This window comes from Ursus arctos, unplaced genomic scaffold, assembly GCF_023065955.2.
Source record: "Ursus arctos isolate Adak ecotype North America unplaced genomic scaffold, UrsArc2.0 scaffold_12, whole genome shotgun sequence".
In the NCBI taxonomy this organism is placed as follows: Eukaryota; Metazoa; Chordata; class Mammalia; order Carnivora; family Ursidae; genus Ursus; species Ursus arctos.
The window spans coordinates 50,322,588-50,330,556 of record NW_026622786.1 but is presented as its reverse complement, the minus strand read 5'-3'; the positions used below and the strand labels follow the sequence as shown (position 1 = coordinate 50,330,556).

General features: G+C 43.8%; 1 pseudogene; it reads left to right on the top strand.

The window, feature by feature from the left end:
• The first annotated feature begins 3,722 nt into the window (after positions 1-3,722).
• Positions 3,723-4,191, top strand: LOC113254254 (60S ribosomal protein L23a-like; annotated as a pseudogene).
• Positions 4,192-7,969: the final 3,778 nt, after the last annotated feature.

The window sequence follows — 7,969 nt, the reverse complement described above, 5'->3', positions numbered from 1 at the left end:
GGCAGGAGGTAAAGCCCCAGGCCCAGTGGCCTCCAGGTTCTGGGACCCAACCCCCTAGACCTGGGAAAGTGGGCTGTGACTTGATTTCATCCAGGAAGCAAATTAATCCAAACTCTATTCCAGAAACTTGGTGAATTTAGGAACTCACCACCAGCCATTCAACAATGCCAGATTTCAGGGCAGAAGAGTTCAGTGTTTCTCAGGCATTAAATGCCTGAGGCCTCTACACACATATAAACATGCACGCGCATGTACACACACACACACACACACATTATGACAGAGCAAACAAGCCTCACACATTTCCTGGTATGCCCTGGGAGGGGGAACATTTAACCCTCATGGCAAACCTGTAAGGCAGGTACTATTCTATCACCCACATTTCACACAGGTGGAAAATGAGACAGGTGCACAATTTACCCAACCATAGGCACAATGCTGAACATGGCAGAACGGGGACTTGGACCCAGGTCTGCCTGACTCGAAGCCCAGGCTCCGAGGTGAACTTGATGCAGAAGAAGGCACATCCTGCAGTTTTGCAGAAAGCCAGCTCTAGAACCATCTCTGCCCTCCATACCCGGCTCTGGAACTTTTGGTGGAAACAACACTAACGCCAAAGTCGTCCTGACAAGCCCCACAGCCTAAGTTCAATGCGGACTTTTATCAATCTTGAAAATGGGTATAATAATCCTTATATGTACATAACACCTGTGTACTTTGAAGCTGTTTGCCTTCCATCCTCTCACTTGGTCCCACTGATAGCTCCGTGCTGTGGGTAAGGCAGGTATGTGACAGGGGAAGAGCGGCTTCTCGACAAGCTCTATACTGGGATGGAGAAAACTCCGGATGGCCAGTTCCCAAATCATTTGAAAGGGGCATGTTCCCAGCTTACTGGAAAAGGAGCTCATTTTTAAAGTAAAAAAGGCCTGGCTTTGAATCCTGGCTTTTGCACTTAATAACTATGCAACTTTGCTTAACTCCCTCCACTCCTCGGAGTCTCAGATTCTTCAACTTCTAAAAGGGTCATTAATGGGGATACTAATGCTTATGTCTCAGGGTTGTCTTGAGGACCAGAGAAGGTCATAGGGAATATTAGAAATGTCCACCAGCTGCCTCCCTCCTCCCTCAAAGAGAGTACCCACCTCTACCACTCAGCCCCGCATGTGCTCTAGTCTACACAAGATCCCCCCTCCCACTTCCTTCTCCACTGGGACTGATTGGACCAAGGTGGGCAGTTAAGTTAAAGAGTAGTTAGCTGAACTCAAAGGAATCCATCAATTGGCGGAACTGAGTCACTTAGAATCTTCCTCTTTTGAGATTTCTTTTTTTTCACTGAGAACTGAATTTACTTTCCTTCATTTTAATTAGCCACATGGGAGGCACCTGGGTGGCTCAGTCAGTTAAGTGGCTGATCTTGATTTCGGCTCAGGTCATGATCTCAGGGTCATGAGATCGAGCCCCACATTTGGCTCTGTGCTGGGCATGGAGCGGGCTTAAGATTCTCTCTCCCTCTCCCTCTGCCCCTCCTCACCCCAGTCTTCTCTCTCCCCTTCTCTAAAATAATAATAATAATAATAATAATAAATAATCACATGGAATTAGTGAACATATTGGACAGCTCAGGTCTATAGGTTTCTTCTCTGGAGAAGGTAAAGACAGAAGTCAAAGAACTGAAAAACTGGCGGGGGGGATTTTTGTATCACTGAAAAAATTAGCACCACCAAGAGGCTATGAATTTGGAGAAAAGCCAAAGGAATATAAAGGATGGAAATGGGAATTTTTGAAGGTATTCAAGCACCGGTTGGGAGGTAGAGCTAATTGTGAAGATCAGGTAAGTTCTGTCTTGGGCATATTCACCTAAATCCCCATGTAGTCGAATCCAATAGGATTAAAGAGCATTCTGGCACTATGGGAAACTGTTTGATGGAGTGCTTGCTACTCTAAGACCAATAGAACCTGATAAAACATACTTTTCATTTGATTTCCAGGCTTTCAGGAAGAAATATAGGACTCTTCCCCTGAGCACCCTATCCCAGCAGGAAGTGATAAGTGTAGGTGAAAGCAGTTCACCCGCAGTTCACAGCAGTTGGCCCTGCTGGCAGATGCTGATGTTAAAACCACAGTCAAAAGCTAAGTAACCAGGCAGACAGATTAGGCCTGGGACGCTGGCAGGGGGCAAAAGTTTTTAATAGGTAGGTAGCACCCTCTGGCTCTGAGCAAGAGCAAATGCAAAGCCTCTCTAGAGGAAAGCTCTCTCCCTTTGGCTTTCTAGAATTTTCACTGATTAAGATCATTGGTATAAATATCAGCTCTCAGGAAAATGTAACCAAACACACAAGAGACCAAACCACTATGAAGGAGAGGAAGAAGAAACAAAGAACACCTAACTTAGAGCTTGACGTAGTGGAATAATCATATACAAATGCAAAATAATGATGTATTAAATCCTTAAATAGAATGTAAACTCACAGAAATAAGCATGCAATGCCATCAAAAATGAAATGGGAGATTTCAAAGAGAATTAGATATAACTTTTATAAAGAAAATTATTATTCAAATAAAACCCAGATGGGTTAAACAGAAGGAGAGAGAATGAGTGAAATGAAAGATAGAATTGAAGAAATTAAACAGGATGCATCTGAGGGAGAAATAGAAGATAAGAAAGATTAATAAATAACGATCATAGGTTACAGATAAAAATAGTAGATTGAACACATACATTTAACTTTATTCCTTTCCCCAAACCCATTAAGACGGCAGTAAAGGGATTTTTTAAAATTATATAAACCCACAAGGATGAGCAGAATATGAAAAAAGATAATAGCAACAAACTTTTAGAAAATGAAGTCAAGTAAACAAGTGATAATAGACATTACAACTAAGAAAACCAAATTCTAAATTAATGGTGAGAAAAGTGTTGAATCAACCCAATTTTCTAGTAAAACAAACACAAGTGAAGTAGAAGGAAGGACAGAATAGAGAAATTAGTGTAATAAGAAGCAAAAATACAATAGAGAAAAACTACCAAAGCAAAAGTTCTTTGAGAAGACTATAAAAATAGATTAATCTCTGGTAAGATTGAGAAGAAAAGAGAGAAGGTATGAATATGAACAAAGGGGCATGTCCGCAGAAAGGCAGAAGTTTTTAAAAGGTGGTAATAGAATACTCTAAAGTATTTACACCTAAACTTTGAAAGAAATGAAAAAAAAAATTGGAAAAATATTACTTATAAAAGTAACTGAAGAAGAAATAGAAAATCTAAATAGCCTTATAATTATGAAACAAATTGAAACAGTAGCCCAAAACCTTTCTGCAAAGAAAAGTTTCAGATAGTTTCACTGGCATACAATTATGTCATTTTTTAAAAGATTTTATTTATTTGAGAGAGAGAGAGCATGCGCAGGGGGAGAGACAGAGAGAGAGGGAAACGCAGACTCCCAGCTGAGCAGGGGGCCCGATGCGGGGCTCAATCCCAGGACCCTGGGATCACGACCTGAGCTGAAGGCAGATGTTCAACGGACTGAGCCACCCAGGCGCCCCTGATTATATCATAAATGGAAAAGCAAATGTCCAAGAAGAGCCAAGACATTTTGAAGACAAACAGGACAAAAGAACTTGCTTTTTGGACTGCATGACTTACTAAACAGTTAAAGTAATTAAAACAGGATAGTGAGGATAGTCAAATTGGTCAAAAGAGTGGACTGGAGCTTTTTTTTACGAAGATGGTGCCGAACGCTAAGAAGGAAGCCCTTGCCCCTCCCAAAACCGAAGCCAAAGCAAAGGCTTTGAAGGCCAAGAAAGCGGTACTGAAAGGCGTCCACAGTCACAAAAAAAAAGAAGATCCGCACATCACCTACATTCCCACGACCCAAGACTCTGTGTCTCTGAAGGCAGCCCAAATATCCTCGAAAGAGCGCCCCAGGAGAAAGCTTGATCATTGTGCCATCATCAAGTTCCCCCTGACTACTGAGTCAGCCATGAAGAAAATAGAAGACAACAACACACTTGTGTTCATTGTGGATGTCAAGACCAACAAGCACCAGATCAAACAGGCTCTATGAAGAAGCTCTATGATATTGACGTGGCCAAGGTCAGCACCTTGATCAGGCCTGATGGAGAAAAGAAGGCATATGTTCGATGGCTCCTGACTATGACGCTTTGGATGTTGCCGACAGAATTGGGATCATCTAAACTGAGTCCAGCTGGCTAAATCTAAATAAAATTTTTTCACCAAAAAAAAAAAAAAAAAAAAGAGTGGACTAGAGAGAGAGAACTACATAGATATGATAAGTTGCTAGATGAAGAAAGTGAGAGTAGATCATGGGTGGACCATTCAATATATGGGGCTGAGGTCACTGATTATCCAATAGGAAAAAAATGAAAGACAATGCTTATCCTCATATCCAAAAATTAATTTCTGATGGATTAAAATCTTAAATATGGAAAATGAAACTTTAAAACTTTTCGAAGAAAATCTGAATAACTTTATAACCTTAGGATTTATTAAAAGATAAAGTACCACCACCCATCGATAAATCAACTACATTGATATCACCAAAAGACACAAGAAAAGTGAAAAATATCAAATATCTTGGTGAAAGATACTCGTAACAGATATAACTGACAAGAAATTAATGTCCAGATTGTATTTTTAAAAATTCTACAAATCAATTAGGACAACACAATAAAATATGGAAACAGAATACAAATAGGCATTTTACAGAAGAAACAACACAAATAACAAATACACATATGAAAATATGCTTAGTCTCAGTAATCAGGAGAACGAAAACTAAAACCAATGAGATACTATTTTATACACTAGACTACACACTAGATTGGGGAAAATTAATACAATAGCAAGTGTTTATGAGGATGTGGGTTAATGGGAGCTTTTATACACAGCTAGCAGCAGTGAAATTTGTACAATCATTTTGCAAAACGATCACCATTTAATAAAGTTGAAAACGTGCGTTTCCTATTACCCGTCAACTCCATTCCTAAATGTGTAGTTACAGGAGCTCTTGCACACATGCGCTGGGGACACACGTAAGAATGTGAAATGAGGATACTACGGCTGTAGGACCGACTCCAAAGGCATCTCACAGAGGTGTGACTCTTAGAAAGAAGTTGCCCATAGAGCACATCCTTCCCTAATGTTCAAAACAAGCACAATGAAACAATATGGTGCTTAAACATTCATAAGTATGTGATAAAATATAAAAATAAGGCAAAGGAACGGTAAACAACCAAATTCAGAAAAGTGATGACCTGGAACATTCCAAGAAATAGTGTGGTGTGGGGCTCCAGGACATAGGCAGATATGAAACTACTGGTAATACTCTAATTCTTAAGTTGTTGGTGGGCTTTTAGTATTTCATTTAATTGCTTACATAAACATTACATATGCATTTTGTATTACTAAGTGTTAAATAATAAAAAATTTTAAGATACTAGAGGAATACTCAAAGTGATAATAGTAACACTTATATATTGGCTGCAATTTATTATTAGGTACTAATGCAAGGGGCCCAGGAATCTGCAAAGGGCTCTTTCTGAGTTCTGTTTCTGGAGATCACAGTGCGTGAGTTTGAAGTCCATGGCTGGTTAGGAGCCACGTAGCCTCCCAGGGTCATGTACAGGGTCCAGATAGAGGCACAGGGATGAGGCATGTAGTCAAAAGCTTGCAAGCTGGGTCCTGGTGCTGCCTTCCCACCATGTCCTCCGCCTAGCCCCCTGGAGGAGTGAGAAAGGAGTTGACCCTTCTCACTGTAAGCACAGCCACCTGGCAAGGAGCAGGGAAGGTTCACCTAGTACTAGCCAGCAGGGTGAACAAAGCTGTGAATTACTATCTAGGCTGAGAAGGTGTGGGGGGGGGAATGCAGGTCCAGCCCAGGGAAAAGTGAGAGCACAGCAGGGCCATGTGGGACCGGCCAGCAGCCCCACACATCTGTGCCTGCATGACCCCAGCTCGCAAGCCAGAGGGCTACAGATCAAACACAGGGGCCTGATTGTTCCATCTTTTCTCTGTTGAGCTGTTACAAGCTTTTGGGAACCACGGGTGAACTTGGATCAGTTGTTTCCACTATGTTCCGTGGTCTCAATTCAGAAATCTAGACAGAGAATGAGTAAGGCTAGGGGAAGGGAGGACCCTTGTGGTGAGCGGGGTAAGCTGGTGAAAAGTGGCGCAGTGCGCAGCCTGCACCCCGAGCCGGCTTCTCATCTCCCTCGTCTCCCTAGCTCTGAGAGCCTGGACGTGTTACTGGGCTTCAGTTCTCTCTTCTGTCAAGAAGAAGGTTGTTCGCATTTGGGGGTCATTCAACCCTCGGGAGAGGCCCTTTGAAACATGTAGGGGAAATTTGGGGTTGTCACAGTGACTGGGGAACCAAAATGCCGGCGGCGCCCTGGACGAGGAGCACTGGTTCTCAGCGCCCTTCAAACCATCGGCATTTCTCTGTGTCGTCTGCATATGTGATACTCGGTGCTGCCGCCGGGAAGTGGGGGACACTGTGTCAAGGTGCACATCTCTGCCCAGCCCCTTGGGACAGTCGGTCGCTGATCCTCACTTTAGGGTCTGGAGCGCCACAGAAGCTCTGTTCTCACTTATTTCCTGCTTGGAAGCTCATTCTAGAAGGTTTGGTGGAATTCGGTTGAAGAGGGCAGTTACAGACACTACAGACCACGCTCGCTCTTTCCCGCAGCCCAGGAGAAGAAAACTGGTTTGCTCCAGTTGTCACCGCGGAACAACGGCGCACTGGTGCTTTGTTGCCCCATGCAAGGCTTAGCAGCGCCCTCCTTGGGACACGCGGGGAATGCACAGGAGCGGCTGCTCAGAAATGCCTTGCCTTGCGGAGAAAACACCCCGCGGCTGTGACGAGCCAATCGGACCACCGCCAGCCCCTGCGGGTGCCTTAGTTGACACAAAGGTGGGACAGCCGGCTGTCAGAGCTCCCCTGCTCCCTTGGCCGGCGGCTCTTGTGCAATGCGTGAGCTGTACAACTGTATTCAGTGGCCAGACCCTCTCATTCCCTGCCAGTCTGGTGACCCAGCCTTGGCTTCACTGAGGAGCCTGTCTCTCTGTGAATGCCTTGTGGTTGCCTGAACCTAACAGCACGTACCTCCCAGACTCTAGTTCTAGAGAAATGGATCCAGGTGTCCAGCCGCCATGACCTGACACTGCAGATCCCAATTTGCTTTTCCACTCACCACACCCGACTTTGTTCTGAGCAGTCTGCTTTAGTCCTTGCCTCCCAAAGAATGCTCATGAAATTTCACCTTCACACTCTCTCACACCCGTCCTCTGTGCTTCCCTGTGACCCAGCTATTTGAAAGCCTGGCTCATTTTTGCTTCTCTGGGAAGCCTTCTGGGATTGCCCCAGCACAGGAATCACAGAAAATACTCACTGTAGCTCCTTTTGGGCACTGGCTATACAGCTCATGCATTGGTAGCCCTGTGCCCCTAGACGATTTTAAGTTTCTGGAAGGTCAGAACTGAATTGGGGTTGATTTTATATCCTGCGACTTTGCTGAGTTCCTGTGCCAGTTCTAGCAATTTGTGTGTGTGTGTGTGTGTGTGTGTGTGTGTGTGTGTGTGGTTTCTTTAGGGCTTTCTACATAGAGTATCATGTCAACTACAAAGAGTGAAAGTTTGATTTCTTCCTTGCCAATTTGGATGTCTTTAATTTCTTTTTGTTGTCTGGTTGCTGAGGCTAGGACTTCCAGTACCATGTTGAACGACAGTGGTGAGAGTGGGCACTCCCGCTGTGTTCCTGACCTTAGGGGAAAAGAACTACCCTACGACCCAGCAATTGCACTACTAGGTATTTATCCAAAGAACACAAAAATAGTGATTAGAAGGGGAACATGCACCCCAATCTTTCTGGCAGCAATGTCTGCAATTGCCAAAATATGGAAAGAGCCCAGATGTCCATCGACAGATGCATGGATAAAGAAGATGTGTGTGTGTGTG